Source organism: Ceratotherium simum, chromosome 27 (assembly GCF_057802395.1).
Source record: "Ceratotherium simum simum isolate JZ-2026a chromosome 27, ASM5780239v1, whole genome shotgun sequence".
NCBI classification, from domain to species: domain Eukaryota; kingdom Metazoa; phylum Chordata; class Mammalia; order Perissodactyla; family Rhinocerotidae; genus Ceratotherium; species Ceratotherium simum.
In genome coordinates, this window is record NC_141926.1 from 42,427,774 (window position 1) to 42,447,715 (window position 19,942).

General features: G+C 34.7%; 1 protein-coding gene across 6 annotated transcripts in view; it reads left to right on the top strand.

The window, feature by feature from the left end:
• Positions 1 to 19,942, top strand: part of LOC147913490 (uncharacterized) — a 63,779-nt gene that overhangs the window by 10,996 nt on the left and 32,841 nt on the right. Inside the window, exon 2 of one of the 6 annotated variants that reach the window (XR_015548764.1) lies at positions 18,958 to 19,706. The exons of 1 other annotated variant lie outside the window; for it this stretch is intronic. The gene's annotated coding sequence lies outside the window, so the exon portion shown is untranslated. Of the gene's footprint in view, positions 1 to 86; positions 10,602 to 18,957; positions 19,707 to 19,942 lie in introns of those variants that run through there. 4 more of the 6 variants (XR_015548763.1, XR_015548762.1, XR_015548760.1 and 1 more) reach the window with 4 other exon arrangements.

The following is a 19,942-nucleotide window of genomic DNA, read 5'->3' on the forward strand; positions in this document are numbered from 1 at the left end:
TTGAGATTTTTTTTTTAGTTATTTTATTAAGATCATTTTGGTTTGTAACATTGCATAAATTTCAGGTGTACCTTATTATATTTCAGCTTCCAAAATATATAAAGGACTCAACCACAAAAAAAATGAATAATCCTGATCAAAAAGTGAACAGAGGATCTGAACAGACATTTTTCCAAAGAAGATATACAGGTGGCCAACAGGCACATGAAAAGATGTTCAACATTACTAATTATTAGGGAAATGCAAATCAAAACTACAATGAAATATCACCTTACACTCATCAGAAGGACTATTAGTAAAAAGACAAGAAATAACAAGTGTTGGAGAGGATGCGAAGAAAAGGGAACTCTCATAAACTTCTGGTGGGAATGTAAACTGGTGTAGCCAGTATGGAAAACAGTATGGAGATTCCTTGAAAAATTAAGAATATAACTACCATATGACCCAGCTATCCCATTTCTGAATAATTATCCAAAGAATATGAAAACACTAAAAAAGATACATGCACCTCTATGTTCATTGCAGCATTATTCATAATAGCCAAGACTTTGAAGCAACCCAAGTGCCCATCAATGGATGAACTGATAAAGAAGGTGTGATAAGAACTGATAAAGAACACACACACACACACACACACACACACACACACAATGGAATACTATTTGGCCATAAAAAAGACAAAATTGTGCCATTTGTGACAACACGGATGGACCTTGAGGGTTATTAGGCTAAGTGAATCGCAAGTTAGACAGAAAGACAAATACCATATGATTTCACTCATATGTGGAAGATAAACAAACAAACACATAGATAAAGAGAACAGACTGGTGGTTCCCAGAGGGCAAGGGGGTAGGGGGAGGGCAAAAAGGGTAAATGGGCACACGTGTGTGGTGACAGGTAAAAACTAGACTCTTGGTGATGAATGCCATACAGGACCACTGAGATTTCTAAGTTGCTATACTAACTGGCTCCAGGCCAAGACTGATAAATGAGCGCTTGCATCTTTTAATTTTTAACATTTTATTTTGAGCTAAATTTAAACCTAGAAAAAAGTTGCAAAAAAGTTTAAAGTCTCCTTATGTTCCTCACCCTACTTCCCCTAATGTTAATATCTTATATGACCAAATCATTAAATATATTGACTATATAGAATGTAAAAACAAAGAAGGGTCAACGTGGAACTTTTATAGCATACACTGATCTCTTTTGATGCTGCAGAAGTCACTTTGGGTGAAACCGAATGATCAATTCAGAGATCCTACCTTTTTTTAAATGTGCCAGAAGTAAATTTCACTCCACACTAATTTTTCTAAACCAATATAAAGATAACTCCCAACTCTCACTCTTCAAGGTAGGTGAGTTATTATGTCAGGCATGTTTTAAGCCTATTCCCCTTTTCCTTCCTATTAGAGTGGCCTAGAAATTTAAATAAACATTTGTGGTATTAAAAGAAATGAGGGAAGGAGCTTCATCATTCAGTGCAGGATGAGACCCCCTACCATGCCCACCCCTGCGCCCGAGGGGCCCACTGAGGACAGGCAGCTCTGCTCTGTGTGTGCAGAGCGGGGCACAGTAGACTTTGTGGAGGCCGGGAGCATCAACCTCACGTCCCGACCCCTCCATGCCTCTGCTAGCTGCTCCCCAAAGTCCTCCCACCTCTCTCCTGCGGGCCACCAGGTACTGCAGGCTAATCTGGATGTGGGCTTACCAAACTCCGTGTCCTTACACATGGGGGAATCGCCCCTTCCCTCAGGGCCAGCCACTCTCACCTCTGCTTCTCCAATTATCCCCATTCATCCTCACTGCTTCACAGTGCATCTCCCATCTTCAAGGTCCACTGAGAGCTTTCCTCTCAGTAAACCAAAACAGAAAGCTCTTCTCTCAGCCCCAGGGTATCATGGGGAATGATGGGCTAAACTCAGTCCAGTTCTTCCCTCATAGCGTACCTGTAATCCATGCATCTTCAAAGGCTGAATTACATTCATACAAACATTAAGTATGTTAAATTGTATTAGTCCCTGAGAGATTCCATAGATAATTTGTTTAAAAAAAAGTTCTACATTTTAAACTTCCAAAACTATACAGAAGAAAAGAAGATTCATGTTACATTTTCAAACTTTTGGTTCAGGGGACAGAAAGGAGGGAAGAAAGAAAGCCTGATATTATAGGGAGGGAAGGTAGTAGCCTTATCATTATCATAGGGAACATCACATATTAAGAAACCCTGATGCCTCCAAATCTCTACAGACGAAGCTGTCCCGTATTGCATGTTGTGTGTTAATATTTAATGGTGTCTTAATTTTACAGACAAGACAGTCACTAATTTATTTACTTCAGGTTTGGCAAAGATGGGAAACACTTGCAACCATCCTTTATTCACTTGCTGTGGACAACCGAGCGGATGATCACAGCGGTCTGCAGTGTGGAATCCTAGGGAACTCCCAGTCTTCTCAGCAGGATGCTCTGAGCACACACCATTTGTGGCCTGCAGTTCTTAATTTTCCCTGCTGGATCTCTGTGTTTGCCTTGAGGAAGGCTTCCTCATTTTACATTGGCATTGTATTACTTAGGTTAAATTAAAATACTATAACGAATAGAATATATAACATTATATATTGTATAATATAATAAGCACACTCAGAGTTATATATTGCTGGAGGTGTAATAGATGTTTCTTTCCTTTTTAAGGTAACAGTCCAAGGTGTTTATTTCTGGCTGACAAGAGGTGCATTAATATTACTATTCAATGACCCAGGCTCCTTGCACCTTGTGGCTCCCCTCTAATTGCTATGTCTCATTGTCATCTTCACCCAGCCAGCAAAAGAGGAGAGAGGACATGGAGGAGGCAAATATCCATCTTAAAATCTTTGTCTTAGACATGACTCCTATCAATTCCTCTCACATTTTACGGACGAGATCTAGACATGTGGACTCACTTAGCTACAAGAGAGCCTGGAAAATGAGTTTTAGCCATGACTCTAGCCACAGTCCTACCGCTGTAGAAGAGGAGGGTGGATTGGATGGAGGGCTGGCTGTCTCGCCAACAGGTGACGCTGTCCTCTGACTGTGATGGCTGGACTCCAAGCACTGATTCACGGAGACACCAGCACATCTCCATCTTCTTGCGTGTCTCATTGGAGTACAGTTGTGGTTTAAGGGTTTGGACAGTTGGGAAGCAAGCATGGGGACATATTTGGAGATATGCAAAAAGATATGGACGAATTAAACTCTTTCATACAAGTAAATATATCACAGTGCTGGAGGATCAAAATGTTACACTTTTGAATACACGGGAGCAACAGTTATTTATTTTCCAGAAATTAAACTGCCAACTTTGCGTTACACTATTTAGATATTTGAAAACACTGGAAAAAGTAATGTTTTGAATAACTTGTAATAGATTTTGTATTTTTATACATTTTAACAAATTAAGTGACATTTCATCACTGCAAACCACAGGAGTAGATCCAAAGGAAAACATTGTTTTATATTTATGTTAAACTCTAAACACATAGAATGTTGATTATTTTCCATTTTCAATTCCGTATGTTCTAATATTTGATCTCAGGACGTTAGAATGGGACAGATGCAGTGACATTTTCAAAGCCAAGAAAGCCATTATCTGAGAAACACACAACCACATGGAAGTCCAGAAATAATTATAAATACGGGGATCACCTGACTATATTCGTAGGAAAGGCTGGAAAGGAACATAGGAACAGCATATTATTTATTCGAGGTCATCAAGGTCTCCACAGCAGTGGGCTGTGAGCATGTCCAGAGCATCAGGTACCACACAAAAATCTCACAATGTTTCCCCGTCCTGTTTCCCTCTCCCAGGCCTTCTATTAGTTTTGTAAAATACAAAAACCCATGCAAACACACACCTACAGTCAAAGGCAGTCCAAATTTTACATCAAAATCAGAATATACACCGGGAAACTCAGCTGCTACTATGTCATTGCACATAGAACTATAAAACTACCCCAAATTTCCAAAATTGCATCCTGTGCTCTGTATCTTCTATCTGCCTAGAACTATAAAAGGCTTTCCTCATCTAGCAGGACAATCTAACTGAACTTTTAAGTCTCTCAGGAAGGAAAAGGCAACCAATTTTAGCCTATTATTCTTCATTATTTGATTATAATCATAACCAATGATAATATTGATTGTAATTATAAAATAATCTACACAAAAGGATTGTTCTTAGAACTATGTGTATATAAAAGCCTAGATCAGTATCTAGCTGGCATACAGAAGGCACTTGATAAGTGTCAGTAGGTATTAAATATGGGAAAATATTTATTAAAATATGATGAATATATTAGTTTTATTTTCAAATACATATTAAAAATGTAAAGGCAAACTCTAATATTTGTTTGCAGAAGAGCAACGTGAATGATAACTCACTTACAAGTGGTTCCCTGTATCTGTTTGCTACACCAGTGCCTCATTAGCATAAGAAACACACACCCTAATTTAGCACAGGAGAACTCTGCCAGCATGGAGCACGTTAAGCTTCATCAAAACGCTTTTGGAGTCCATGAAATGCTCTGCTACAAGGAAGCCACCCCAGAAGCAATTATTAAGTGCCTGGGAGATAAATGTAGCTATTAATCCTGCACACCTGCCGCTTCCCCTCTGCACTTTGATCTAACAGACGATTTGTAATGGCACGCCCTCGACACCCCCCCACCTGTGGTTTATTAGGAAATCAGCCAAGGAGCAGTATTGCTTAGTTACCAGCAGCAGGGAGGTAGACATGCAAAGAGTCGACTTTTGTCATTTCACGCGTGGCACCTTCATCCAGAAATCACCCTCAGCACCTGTGCTGCCCTTGGCCAGTGGTACGCAAATTAAACATCCCAGTGGGCATATGCCTCTTCCGATTCAAAGACTCTGGGTATATGGACTATCGTATTGTTTTTAAAAGAAATGTATGTATTATTTTTGCACAGTGTGTGTTTGCCCAGTTTATGCCTCAGGAGAGTAAACCATATTATATATTTTATCTTGGTTAGTGTTTCTTATACACTATTTAAACTTTGTCTAAAGATGGAGCCTTCAGAGACATTTAAAACATTAGAATAAGCACATAACTGCTTATTCAGCTATAGGAGAGGAGCTATTAGGTTGTTTCTGCTTTGAACAACGTGGAAAAAAACCATTATAGCACAAAAATTCCAGTTGTCATGGAGCTTTTATATTGACTTGGTAGTTTCATTTATTGAATTGTAATCAGGCTTTATTTGCCTCAAAATACTCTCACCATAAACTAGCACTGTAGAAGCGGAAATATTTTGTATTGTTATATCTATAATATTTTGTTCTTATGGAAGGAGTGTAAGAATCCAGCAACAATAAACAAGGAAGCACTAGGAACAGCAGACACAGAAATCGTTTCAAACCAAAACTAGACTTCAAAGTCCATTGTGCATGCTAATATTTTGTGAAAATTTAATATACACTTAGTGAGTGTCTCAGTGGCAAACAAAATAGATATAAACCAAGTGATGTCTTTTTTAAAGCATCTAAGATAATGTAAGATTAAGTTCTCTTTCTGAAATCTGTTTCCATTCATAGACAATACTCTCATCATTAAATTAAAATTCCAAAATCATGAGATAAGATAATTTGTGTGTCTGTGTGTGTGCACATGTGTGTTTGAAAGACATTTCATCCAGCTTTATTGCCCGTGTTACTTGGAAACTTTTAATACTTCTACATTTTTTCCTTCTAGAGCTGTTTTACTTTTCCCATAAGGAAAAACAGAATTATTCTTTAATCCACTTTATATTAACCTATCTGGTCATTTTCTTTTAACTGTGAAATAACTAACGTAGCAAGTTCTTCATAACTTGGTATTCACATGCTTCCATGGAAATTTCAGTAGTTTCATGAAAACAAACAAATGCAGTGATCTGAATCTGATAAGTTTCACCTTTGAAACAAACCTACATAGTCTAAATTGAGTTTGTGAGAACAATCTTCCATACATATCCACACATCTTAGTCAGCAGAGGCTGAGTTGCGCTGTGGGAACAGAAACTACCGTTTACAGTGGCTACAGTAACAGAGAGACTTATTTGTGTGTGTCCATCAGAGGGCAGCTGGGGCTCTACTCCTGCCACGCCCCTGTCGGGTCTGGGCCATCAGGGCGGGAAGGTGAAACTGTCCCTCAGGAAGGGTCTGTGAATGATGACAACCTTCATTAAATTAACTCTACTTTTGCTACAATTTCATGAGAAAAATAATTCTGTATTTATAAATAAATACATGGAAGAGGATAAATCATTCTTATTTGAGAAACTCACTAGTCAATTATTTAAAAACTCATCTATACTTATCTATACAAAAATGTGCTAAGAATACAGTGCTGACTTACATATACCATATTGGAACAAGGTACGTGAAAGGCAGAGAAGTATGCATTAGAAATTTTAAGAAGAGCAGAAAAGTTTATAAGTAATACATAAATCAGTGATAATAAATGTGTGAAATGATAAGATTTAAATTAAAACACCATTACAAGAATTAAACTCCAATTTCAAACTAATATTTGTAAAATTCCAAGATATCTAAACATTTTCTATCTAAGCATTTTTTTAAAAAATGCAACAATCAACAGTTTCCAATCCGGTATGTGAGGCAACTCCAACCTAATAACAAATAAAAAGCTGAACAAACTGAAAAATCAACAACTCTTCTTAGATCTGCCAAAGAAGTGAGGTCACAGGGCAAAATGCTGCCCCCAAAATTGGAGAGACAGAAAGGCAGATTTAGAGAATGAGAACCAGAGCAGAAACCCCCAAGCAGAAATCGCCACTGGAACCAGCATTCAGGTAGCAAAACCTGAACTATAACTGACGAATTGCTGGAGGTTTAGTGTGGACAAGTTGGAGAGAGAAAAACTCCAAAGAGACCGAGTCACAGGAGGCCCTCACACTGTTGTGAATTTTACCTCCAGGAGTTGGAACAGATACTTACAGTGACTATCAGAGAAAAGTCCCCTTATGTTTCTGCTAGGGAGAGGGGAAAAAGAATCATTTTGAAGTGCTGCAAAGCATTCTGTTCTTCTTAACAAGGCTTACCCTCATGGAAACTAGTTTACCAGAGACTAAGCTATTGGGATTTATCACAGACTAACTGACCTAAGGCAGGAAAATAACCAGCCCCAGCTCCCTCTAACCTCCCTTTCCCACCTAAAGAGGGGAAAAAATCGAGAAGCACTTGAGGACTTCACAGTCCAGAGGCTTGGACTGACTAAAACACTAATCAGAGTCCCTATCAAAGGACTGGACGATGCTTCCCCTCCCTCCACACCTCCCCACCACATTACTAAAGGACTATTTACAACAGTATCTTTTACCCGGTACATCATGCCTGACTATAAGAAAAAATTACAAGGCATACTAAAAGGCAAAAAAACAAGTTAAACAGGGCCTGGCCCCATGGCATACTGGTTAAGTTCACTGTACTTCGCTTCGGTGGCCTGGGTTTGCAGGTTCAGATCCTGGACTCTGAGCTACACCGCTTGTCAGCCATGCTGTGGTGGTGTTCCACATACAAAATAAAGGAAGACTTTACAGATGTTAGCTCAGGGCGAATCTTCCTCAGAAAAACAAACAACAAAAAAAAGACAATTTAAAGAGAAGAGCAAACATCAGAACCAGACATGGTGGAGATGTCGATATTATCAGACTAGGAACTTAAAACAACTATGATGAAGATGGTAAGAGCTTTAAAGGATAAAGTAGACAGCATGTAAGAACAGATAGGCAATGTAAGCAGAGATGGAAATTCTAAGAAAGAACCAAAAAGAAATACTAGAGATCAAAAACACTGTAACAAAACTAAAAAATGCCTTTGTTATGTTCATTAGTAGACTGGACATGGCTGAGAAAAGAATCTCTGAGCTTGAGGATATGTCAATAGAAACTTCCAAACTGAAAAGGCAAAGAGAACACAGACTGAAAGAAACAGAAGAAAATATCTGAAGACAGTGGGACAACGACAAAAGGTGTAACATACACGATATGGAAATACCAGAAGGAGATGAAAGGGATAAAGCAATAGAAGAAATATTTGAGACAACAATAATGAAGAATTTCCCCCAACTAATGTCAGCCACCAAACCACAGTTCCAGGAAGCTCAGAAAGCACTAAGCAAGGTAAACACCAAAAAAGAGCTACATCTGTGTATATCACATGCAAACCGAAGATAATCAAAGATTAGAAATCTTGAAAGAAGCAAGACCTTACCTATAGAGGATCAAAGATAAGGATTACATCCTACTTCTCCTCTGAAATGATGCAAGCAAGAAAAGAGTGGAGTGAAATATTTAATGTTGAGAGAAAAAAAAAAAAACCTACCTAGAATTCTGTATCCTGGGAAATTATCTTTGAAAAGTGAAGGAGAAATAAAGACTTTCTCAGACAAACAAACGTTGAGAGAATTTGTTGCCAGTAGACCTGCCTTGCAAGAAACGTTTAAAAGAAGTTGTTAGAGAGAAGGAGAATGATATAGGTCAGAAACTCAGATGTACATAAAGAAAGGAAGAGCACTGAAGAAGAAATAAGTGGAGGTAAAATACAAACTTTTATTTTTCTTATTCTTAATTGATCTAACAGATAACAGTTTGCTTAAAATAATAATACCAACAATGTATTTGATTATGTATATATTACATATACATTTATGTATGCTTATATATAAGTGAAATAAGTGATAGCAGTAACACAAGGAATGGGAGCCAGGAATTAGGAATATTTTGTTATTATAAGGTACACACACTACCTGTGATGTGGTATAGTGTCATTTGAAAATGGATTTGGATTAGCTGTAAATGTATATTGCAAACTCTGAGGCAACCACTGAAAAAATTTTTTTAAAGAGTGTAACTAATATGCTAAGAACGGAGAGAAAATGGAATCATAAAATGCTTAATAAAACCACAAAAGGAAGATAAAAGAATGGAAGACAACAGTAGGAACAAAAAACCAGGGCAACAGACAGAAAACAGTAACAAACATGGCAGATATTAATCCGACTATATCAATAAACACTTTGAACATCAGTGGTCTAAACAAACCAATTAAACGTCAGAAATTTTCAGAGTGGATCAAAAAACACGAACCAACCATATGTTGTCTGTGAGAAAGCCACTTTAAATACAAAGACATATATAGTCAGGTGTCACTTAATGACATTCTGAGAAACGGAACAAAAAACCAGGGCAACAGACAGAAAACAGTAACAAACATGGCAGATATTAATCTGACTATATCAATAATCACTTTGAACATCAACGGTCTAAACAAACCAATTAAAAGACAGAAATTTTCAGAGTGGAGCAAAAAACATGAACCAACCATATGTTGTCTATGAGAAAGCCACTTTAAATACAAAGACATATATAGTCAGATGTCACTTAATGACATTCTGAGAAACGTGTCATTAGGTGATTTCATCATTGTGCACACATCATAGAGTGCACTTATGCAAACCTAGATGGTACAGCCTACTACACACCCAAGCTATATGATACTAATCTTATGGGACCACCATTGTATACACAGTTTGTCCTTGACCAAAACGTCATTATAAGGCTCATGACTATGTAAATTAAAAGCAAATGGTTGGAGAAAAATATACCAATGTAACACTAATCAAAAGAGAGAAGGAGTAGCTGTATTAAATTCAGACAGAGAAGATTTCGTCAGGTATAAAGAACAGCAAAACATAATGATAAAGAGGTCATTCTCCAAGAGAACATAACAATCCTTAAAGCGTATGGATTTAACAACAGAGCGTCAAACTTTATGAGGCAAAAACTGACAGAACTGCAAGGAGAAATAGATAAATCCACTACCATTATTTGGAACTTCAACACTCCTCTATCAGAAATGGACAAATCCAGGAGATAAAACAGTAAGGGCGTAGTTGAACTCAGCCACACCAGGAATCAACTTGATATAATTGTTATCCCTAGACTGCTTCGTGCAACAACAGCAGAACATACATTCTTCTCAAGCTTATGGAGGAGTCACCAAGATAGATCACATTCTGGGCTGTAAAACATACTTCAACAAATTTAGAAAGATAAAAGTCATACAATGTCTGTGGTCAGACCACAATGAAATTAAACTAGAAATCAATTACAGAAGGATAGATGGAAAATTACAAAATACACAGAGATTATAAACAACATACTTCTAAATAACACGAGTCAAAGATTTCAAGAGAAATTTAAAAATATTTTGAATTAAATGAAAATAAAAAACACAACATCAAAATTTGTGGGATCCAGTGAAAGCAACATTTAGAGAGAAATTTATAGCATTGACTGCATATATTAAAAAAGAAGAAAGATGTGAAATCAATACTCTGTTTCCACCTTAGGAAACTGGAAAAAGAAGAGCAACTTAAATCCAAAATAAGTAGAAGAAAAGAAATAGTAAAAATAAGAGATGAAATCAATAAAATTGATTTATAAAAATAAAGTCTATTTAAAAAAGTAATGATCACCAATGATTGTTTTCTAAAGATATTTCTAAAGGTAAAGGCAAGATTCTCCTTAATTTGAAAATCTAGAATTCTCATTTAAATACTAAAATTTCATTTGTAAATACTTAATTTAATATTTAAATACTAATACAGGCACTAGATGATCTATAAAGTCTCTTTCTAAAAAGTGTAGTTATTGTCTAGTTAAGTTTTGGCACAATTAATATTCAAAATTATAAATTGACACAATTACGTCTTAATGCACTAGATTTCCCTTAGGTTTTGCTGCCTAACAAATCGCTTCAATACTTGCTTACTTTAACAACCACAATCTTCTTGCTCCCAGGTTTGTGGGTAAAGAGCTAGGGCAGGCCTCAGAATGGACAGCTTCTCCCCACTCTGCCTGTAGTGGCTTGCATGGTCCACTCAGAGACTGAGGGTTCAAGGCCTGATTCATATGCCTAGGCCTTGATGTTGGTCATCAGCATGGGTTCTTGGGTTTTTCTCCATGTTGTCCCACTATGTTCTCTCTCATTCTGCAGCGCCTCTTTCTCTAAGAGGTTTGCCTAGACTTCTCTACATGGAAGCTCAAAGAAGCAAGTAAGCAAAAGCAGAAACCACTAGGTCTCTTAACTGAAATACACAGTGTCACTTCCACCAGATTTTATTTGCCAAAGCAAGTCAAAAGCCCAGCTCAGAATAGAGTGGAGGGAAGGCAGTCCTCTTGACGGGAAAGAGGCACACACATGCAGGGAGAGAAGGAATTGCTAACAACCATTGCATATGGTAGAATTCTCAGACAGTTGGATTTTGGACTGTCTTTGCTTTATTCCAAGGACCCCTGATCTTAGGTAAAATAAGGATGAAATGTGCTAACTAGTAATTTATAGGGTGCTGCTAAAGTTTGAAACTCCTCTGGAAGTTTGTGGTCTAACTGGTCTACATTGTTTAGGAATCTACAGATAGTCTACACTCAGTTAAACCTGCTGCACAAGCTGGTGTGACTGCATGACCCATGGGATATAAAAGACCCTGCTGGAAACTTTTGCCCAAGCTATCCTGAAACCAAGATTCCTCACATATATCTCCATGGCTCACAATCCAGAGACAAAGTGCATCCTGTGTGACCAAGGAAGGAACTGGAGAGATACACTTGGAAGTTTCTAGGGTGCTTGATGCTTGCCTGTGATTTCTTTCTCCTTTGCCATATCATTCATTTTTATGAAAGTCTTACCTTAGTGTATTCAGTGGAGTCCTGTGAGTTCCTCCAATTATCTAGCCCTGAGTAACCAACGCCACCATCATTTTAGACAATCCATTACAACTCACTTTAAAAAAATGAAAAAATATAATCCCTTCATTTACAAAACACACATATGAAAGTTAGTCCCTAGTGAACCACTTATAATCTAACAACAAATTTTTGGTTTAAAACTAAACTTTTCATTTTCTATTAGATGGGAAGGGTCAGAATTACCTGTTTGTTTTACAAATACTAATTTTACTGCTATTGATACTAAAAATAAAAATCATAATGGCTAAAATTTATTGAGTGTTTACCATAGGCCCAGCATTTAAATCCATTATATCATATATTTCTCACAAAAATATTATGATATAAACAACAGTCATTATTTATAATATTATTAACACTATATATAAATTCTCAAAACATATCAATAGTCTGCAAATACATTTTATAGTGTACCTATATGTACTAAGTATAGTATCCCTCCATTGTCTTTGACAGCGTTTGTATTTATCAGCCTAATAGACTTTGTAAACTTTTCTTTTACAAACAATGTTAGCACGGGATATTTCTGAAACATGTTTCCTTCTGGACACCTTGATAAGAATAATTAATGTGTTCCTTTAGAGTATGCTTCTGCATAATTCATTTTGCTTTTCCCTGATATATTTTATCCAAAGTATCTTCTTCCACATCTATCATTATGCAGTATTCATTAAAATATTACTGTTAAGTTATCATCTGCACCGCTGCCCTAATTTTATGAACACAAGGAAAGGCCCACACCTCTAGAATGTTGAACTCCCTTAGTCACCATCCTTTCTTTATCCAAGGGCTCTCTCTTTTACAGTGCTCTTAAACCAAAATCTCATTTTCTTTATACTCATCTTAAAAGGAATACATTTACCCCATTTCTCAATACATTTTGTGCCAAATCTGAATCCATCTTCTCCTGGGGCTGGATATTTTTGTCTCCCCGTGAATTTTCAGGCCCTCTGCTTTTCAGGAGAAGAACCTTTTGTGGTTATGAGGTTTCTTGTATGTTCCTGGGAGACATTGGTGTGTCCTGGAATTGACAACAAAAGCCCCCACTGAAAAGAATATCAGGGAGAGCAGATCAGGTCATATACTGCAAACGTTACACAGAAAATGCATAAAATTAAGGGATGAATCCATTTGCTCATTAACAATAAGCCTAAACCAATAAAAGGCACTAGGATTCCTTGGAGAAATAGTTGATTCTAGGACTAGGGCAAGAAATATACAGGATGAGCCTGGAGCATCTTGTCATGCCATAAAATAAGGAAGTTTTCAAAACACATATATGCAAACACACACAAACACATTGATGAGGGTTAGTCACACAGACACAGGGGTCCACTGAAAGTGCCCTCAATGGCCAAAGCTGGAACAATGTGAACAATAAAATTAACAAATTCAATATAAGCTCATACTGATATAAACAAATGATGAATAAATACATAAATGGAGAAGAGACAAATCACCCATGCAGAGAATTCCAAATAATTCATGTAGATAGTTCACCCTCAAGGAGGTTGAGCATAATTCCTCACTTCTTAAATGGCGGCTGTGCCTCAGTGACATGGAGCTGGGGTGGGGGGTAGTGAATACCTTTACAGTGGAGGAACCTGACAAATGCTACCTCAGCCAAGTGACGAAGGTCAGCATTAACAAGGATAACTGATAAGTCATGCTGATAATATGTACCCTTGATAAAATGTGATAAAAATGACATTTTGTCTTTATGGTCTTGCCCCCCAAAACCCATAACTTCAATCCAAACATGAGGAAAACATCAGACAAATCTCAAGAGGGACATTTTACAAAATACCTGACCAAGACTCCTCAAAACTGTCAATGTGAGAATCAAGGAAAGTCTGAGGAATTGACACAGCCAAGAGGAATCTAAGAAGACATAATGACTACAGGTAATGCAGTATCCTGGATGAGATCCTGACCCAGAAAAGGAACATTGCATAAAAACTAAGGAAATCTGAATAAAATATGCACTTAATTATAGCATCAATATTGGTTTGTTAATTGTAACTAATACACTGTATTAATGTGAGTTGTTACTAATAGGGGAAACTGGGTGTAGGGATTATGGGAACTCTGTACTATCTTCACAGTTTTTCTGTAAATTTAAAAATATTCTAAAAATCTAAGTTGATTAAAAAATCAAAAGGCTAGACACTGATTGAAGTACTTAGAACAGGGGAGGAAATCAATGTTCAATTACTAAAGAAAGACTGAACAATGAATGAAAAAACATCATGAGATCAATCCAAAATTGAGAAGATCCAAAAAATTTAATTATCTATGTCTGTGAGTAAAAGTTTGGAGACATTTCAGTTGTCCTAGTTCATGTCTTTGTGAACATTACAAGTCAAAACCCCTCTGATACTAATACAGTTATGAAAAGTCCATAAATTTATAAAGAATTCTATTGAGGGCATTATAAAGAAAGGACCTTGGAGCTAGGTTGAAGTGCCTTTCACTGGACACATTTGGAAAAATTTTGATAGTTAAAAATATAATTGATGGCTCGAAAAAATTAATGGTTTGAAAATATTGAGTAAATCTTCAAATCAGTAGTAATATTCAGAGAGAGAGAAAAGGAAGATAAAAGAGACGGAAGGAAGGAAAGAATACAAAAGACACTCAAAGCAGAGTAAATCATATTCTATCAATTGTGAAGCAATAAAAGGAAAATCTGTAAACTTAAATACAGAAAAACAGAATGACATCCTTTAGGCAAAAATGATTAGAAATCTAAGGATAAATTGTTAGACAAAATAATAAAGAAAAATATTAAAATTGATTATCAAGTTGTAGTACAATATGTAGAACAAACATTAAGAACAAGGAAGAGTTAAATGGAAAAGCAATAATTAATAAAATGTTACATACAAAAATAGAAAAATATCTTTGAAATATTGACTAATATTCATAAAAATTGGTCATGTTCTCAGTCATAAAAAGACAAAATCAAAAACAGGAAATTCTAAAGCCTACATTCAATGCTCACAGCACAATAAAAATTAACAACACAAATATAAACAAGAAACTCACAATCATTTCAACATTTTAGAATAATTTCTTAAAGAGCTTTTGAATAATGATGAAAATTTTAAAAGCTTAAATCAGTATACTTTGAAAATAGCAAGCTGTGGAAACTTACACAATCAAATTGGGCCAAAGTCATATTTAGAGGTTAAGTGATAGCATTAATATGCCAAAATTACTAAAATTAAAATTAATTTAATTAACTTTTTAGTTTCAGAATTTGGGAAAAAATAAATGCACTGAAACAAATAACCAGCAAAGTGAGTAAGAAACTATAAAAACGAAAGGAAATAAAATATTTTAAAGAAAATTTTAAATTAATAACAAAATCCACTTTCTGGTTCTTTTAAACATGACTAAAATAGACATCATTATGCCAAACTTAAGAAAACAAATATTTTTTAAAAACATGCATTCAACATTTTTAAATTGTAAGAGCATAATTTATATACCTTTACGCTTTAAAAAGCCCTCAATAAAAAGCACAATTATATGAAAAAATAAAAATTACCAACACTCACTATCAATAAACTAGAAAATATGAGCAATAGGAAGAGATAAAAAATTATCAAAATACTAAGAAAAGATAATCTGGATGCAAGTTATTTTACATTTGAATTCTTACAAGTGTTCAAGAAAAAAATTAATTCCTATAATAAAAAAGATGGAAAGTTTCTTAAATTATCTCATGAAATCTATTTAAACGTGGTGTTATTACATGCAAAAACAGTATTATACTTCAATATCTATTGTAAGTATTTATGGTAAAATCCAAAGGGGAAATTACATGCAGCAATATATGATTATATACCCAAAATTTTTTAGGAAATTAATAGATTATATTAAACTTTAAGTGAAAAAGAACAATTAACTGATCATTCTAAATAAAAATCATATGATTGTCTCATTGGATGTTGAAAAGTTATCATAAATATAACCCACAAGATTTACTTAAAGTATTTTTTTTATTTTAATTATTAAAGTAGAAGAATACTTATTCTGTTAACATGGAACTCTCTGTAATCAATAACCAATGTCATTTTTAGTATTTATCTCCATAATAACCCAAGATGACTGCAGTTAACATTATTAAACATTATTCTATTAATTTTGATCAATGAATTACGACTCCAAATAGATATAAAGAGTATGAGTATGGGAAAAGTTACTGTGGTTTGCAAATGGAATACATTTTGACAATCCCCAGGAGGGTGTTTAATAGTTATCTCAAACTTAATATCTCCAATATTGAATTCTCTCCCAGAACACATACCAAACAGTATTTCTCTACCAGTCTCCCACATTTCAGAAAATGATACCACATCCAGCCAGTGGTTCAAGCCCAAAACCAAGGAGATGTTTTAGATTCCTTTGATTTTCCTATATCGCAATTATACTCATTCAATACCTGAGCATGTGCTGGCAGGCCTACCTGGCAGCACACGAGGCTGTTATCTCTCACCTGGTTATTGCAACAATCTCCCAAATCAGTCTACACACTTCTGCCCTGCAGTTCTTCTCTGACCTCGAAGTTCTAGTGATTTTTAAATCAGTTCTGAGTCACTCGTTAATACTTCCCACTCTATTTGTAAGTGCTTCTGAAAACCTAAGTGCATTCTATGCTCTCATCTCATTTGCCTTCATTGGACATTCAATCTAGAGGAATCCCTCAGTTCTGAGTTACTCTCTAACACAAAAACCTGAAAGAATCCATTGAAAAAACATTAGTATCAATAAAAGTGAGATTAAATTAATTATATAAAAAATTTTTTATATAACAATAACTATTGAAATAGTATTATGAAAAAAGATATTGTGTTCTAAGAACAATGCAATTAGGGAAAAGTATCCTTAAATTCATATAGACTTAGAGATAAAAAAGATAAATGTGAAAAATAGGAGTAATTATAAAACAAATGAAAACAATATGTGAAATATAAAAAAGTTCTTGCATGATATCAGAGTCCTAAAGACTTAAGAAAAACCATACATATTAACTAATGACTGCAAGCAGCAGTATAAATTGATTTAACTATTTATCAAAATAATATTTTGAAATACACTGAAGTCTTAAAATTTTTATAACTTTTGACTCAGAGTCAATTTTAAAATATTAGTATTTGAATTAAGAAAAAAATCCTTAGTAAAGCAGAAAAAGCTTTATGATACATTCTCTTGATAAAATTTTACTAATATGTAATAGTATAAATATTTTTAATAAATATATAATAATGAGAAAATGCTTCCTAGTATCAAAAAATAGAGCTAAACTGAAAATTGTACTTGTGGCATATGTTCATAAGGGTCTATTAACCCCATGCATCTGAAAAAGAAAGGCAATACCAAAAATTTAATAATTATTTTTCTGCTGGAATTGCCTGCTGGAGATTTAAAAAATCTTTCTGCTTCTCTGAAAAAACTGAGAATTTATTGCATTTATGTAAGATAAGCAATCTTTAAAATTATCAATATGATATGATAGTATATATTTATGAATATAGCATATAATAGTGTAGAAATTATTTAAGTGAATTCTCGAAAAAGAAAAGGAAATTTAAAGAAAAGAAAAAGCCAAATTGAGCAAATCAAAGAAAAGAGATATTCTTCTAATTGGGAGAATTGCTTTGGCTTGTTTTTCCTCATATAAAACATAAAAATATGAAGTCAGATTCTAAATAAAAAAAAACTACAAATGTTTCAGAAACACAAAATGGTGAATCTATTTCCATTCTCCAAGTCCTGCTCCAAAGAAAGGAAAAGAATGATGAAGTAGATACCAACGACTGACAAAGAAGTAACCCAGACTGGCATTATTCCAGCACCCTGATAGAAAATGAGACTCAGAAGACATTACTCTTGAGTGAGGATGCACCTGAAAACTTTTCAGGACAAGTGTGTAGTGGGAATCAGTTAATAAGGAAATGTATTTTCTAAGAATCATTTATAATGTCAGATACTCAAGCCAAGGAATCGATATGTGTACAAATGAGGAAGTATAAGCAAGTGATCCTCAGTTCTCAAACATGTTGCACATGGGTGGATAGATGGATGGAGGGACGGAGAGATGGAGATATAACTAATCGAGATAAAAAGAAAATTTATTCATCAACATGAAAATGAGCAAGGGTTTCTCTCGAGAAAACAACTTATAACAATCATCTTAAGAACCACAAGAGTACTTTCATTAAATCACATAGAAAGCTATAAATAAATAACATTTTTTTCTTTCAGTAAAGTATACCAAGGATGAAGGTTACAGATTCAGAAATAGAAAGAAAATTATGTTTTTTTTCTTGAGAAGGAATTGTTATCATCACTTTTTCTTTTAAAACACCAACATATTTTTGCAAATTGTAGTGTATATAATAATACTAATGCAATAAGTAGTCCTATAGAAATTTTACATAGAAAATGCAATTAGAGCCAAATTGTAAAAGCGATAATAATGTGATGCTGTACTGATAAGAATACAGGAAGCCAGACTTGTGCACCTGACTATAATTACATCACCAACACCTGAGCAAATGAAAGTGGTTAATGGGAAACAGATGCTAATTTTGAAACCTGCAGATTCAAATATGTTCAATAATGTGAAGATGTGATATGCAAATGAAGCATAGGATGTATTATACACCATAAATTATAAGACAAGAAGAAAGCCAAGAAGTTTTAAAGTATTGTGTAAAATATAACACGTATAGGAAAATGGATCAAAACTAACATAAATTAAAATGTGAGAGGTTTTATTTTTTTAGCTATTTGAATGTTATTTAATAATGATTATCAAAATTAACAATTTCATAGCTATAAGAAATGTTAATGTGGTTCATTTTTTTATGCCAATTTTATTAATTACATATTTGTTCAAAAAGTCAACCTGAAGCTTAGTCTATAAGCAGAAGTTGAGATAAAAATATGATTAACTTTTTTTAGAAAGTGCATATTCTGCATGTGACTGAAGTTCCAAAAAGCACATCAACATTGGTGGATAAAACGTATCATAGAAATTAAATGTTAGTGTAGTGAGCAATTCCTCGGATTGAAGAAGCTATTATAAACACTGATTTTCCTTATTTCTTAATCACTCAACAAAGTTGCTTTTTCTTAATTTCAGCAAAGTTGCTCCACTTCTCCAGGATGTTGAGGCAGATGACACTGATCTACTTTTCAACCTGGAAATAGCACCTGCCATGAAGACAGTCCTCTGCGACATTTGCATCCCTACGTTATGCGGACGAATTTTCAGCAGAACGCTGGCTAGAGTGTCTCACTCCGTGAGCACCTGCACTTCAGCGGACCAATAGTAGCAGAAGGAAACAAATCATCAAATTATAATAATCTAGAAAAATCTCTGAAACTATGTCATTGGGGAAATTTGACTCACTAGAGACAGGAAATGTTGCATCATAATTGAGACAAATAAAGGGAAAAAATAGTATCGAAAATTTGTTCAATTCTTTCACGGCCCCGAATGGTCAACATCTATTAAAGAGTCAGAGAATGTCCTTCAAATCAAGGTCCCTGCTTTCCTGCAGACGATAAAATGCATGACACACAAGAGTGATGACTCTCTGAGGCTCCATGAGAACACCAAGTCCTTGTAGTCTTTTCACATTTTGTCCTTTAAAACATTAGCTCTGCATTTATGTCAATTTCCTTGAGAGTTTAGTGGGGTTATTAAAGAAAAAAACCTTAAGTATTTAATATAAGACTAAAATCATAAAATATATTTCCTTGGGAGACAATTTTAGTGACAGCAAGGGAGACTATATATCTATTAAGAATCTTTCATTCCAGTGATGTTATTAGAAAAAAAATGCTATTTGTTTGGAAGAAATATTATTTTTAAGAAAATAAAAATAATTGCTTTATCAGTTTCTTTGGCCACTTGATGTTTCATATACCTTTGCCTACAGCAGTAATATATATCAAGGATTTTTAAAATTGAATCAAAATGCAACGTACCAACCCAGTCCATTTCTACCACGGGAAGTAAATCTAAAAGGAAGTATAGATTCTCTTTTTTCCAAGCATAATAAAAATAATGCCATGCTTATTTGAACTGATTTCTAAAATAGCAGGAATAATTCTAAATGAAT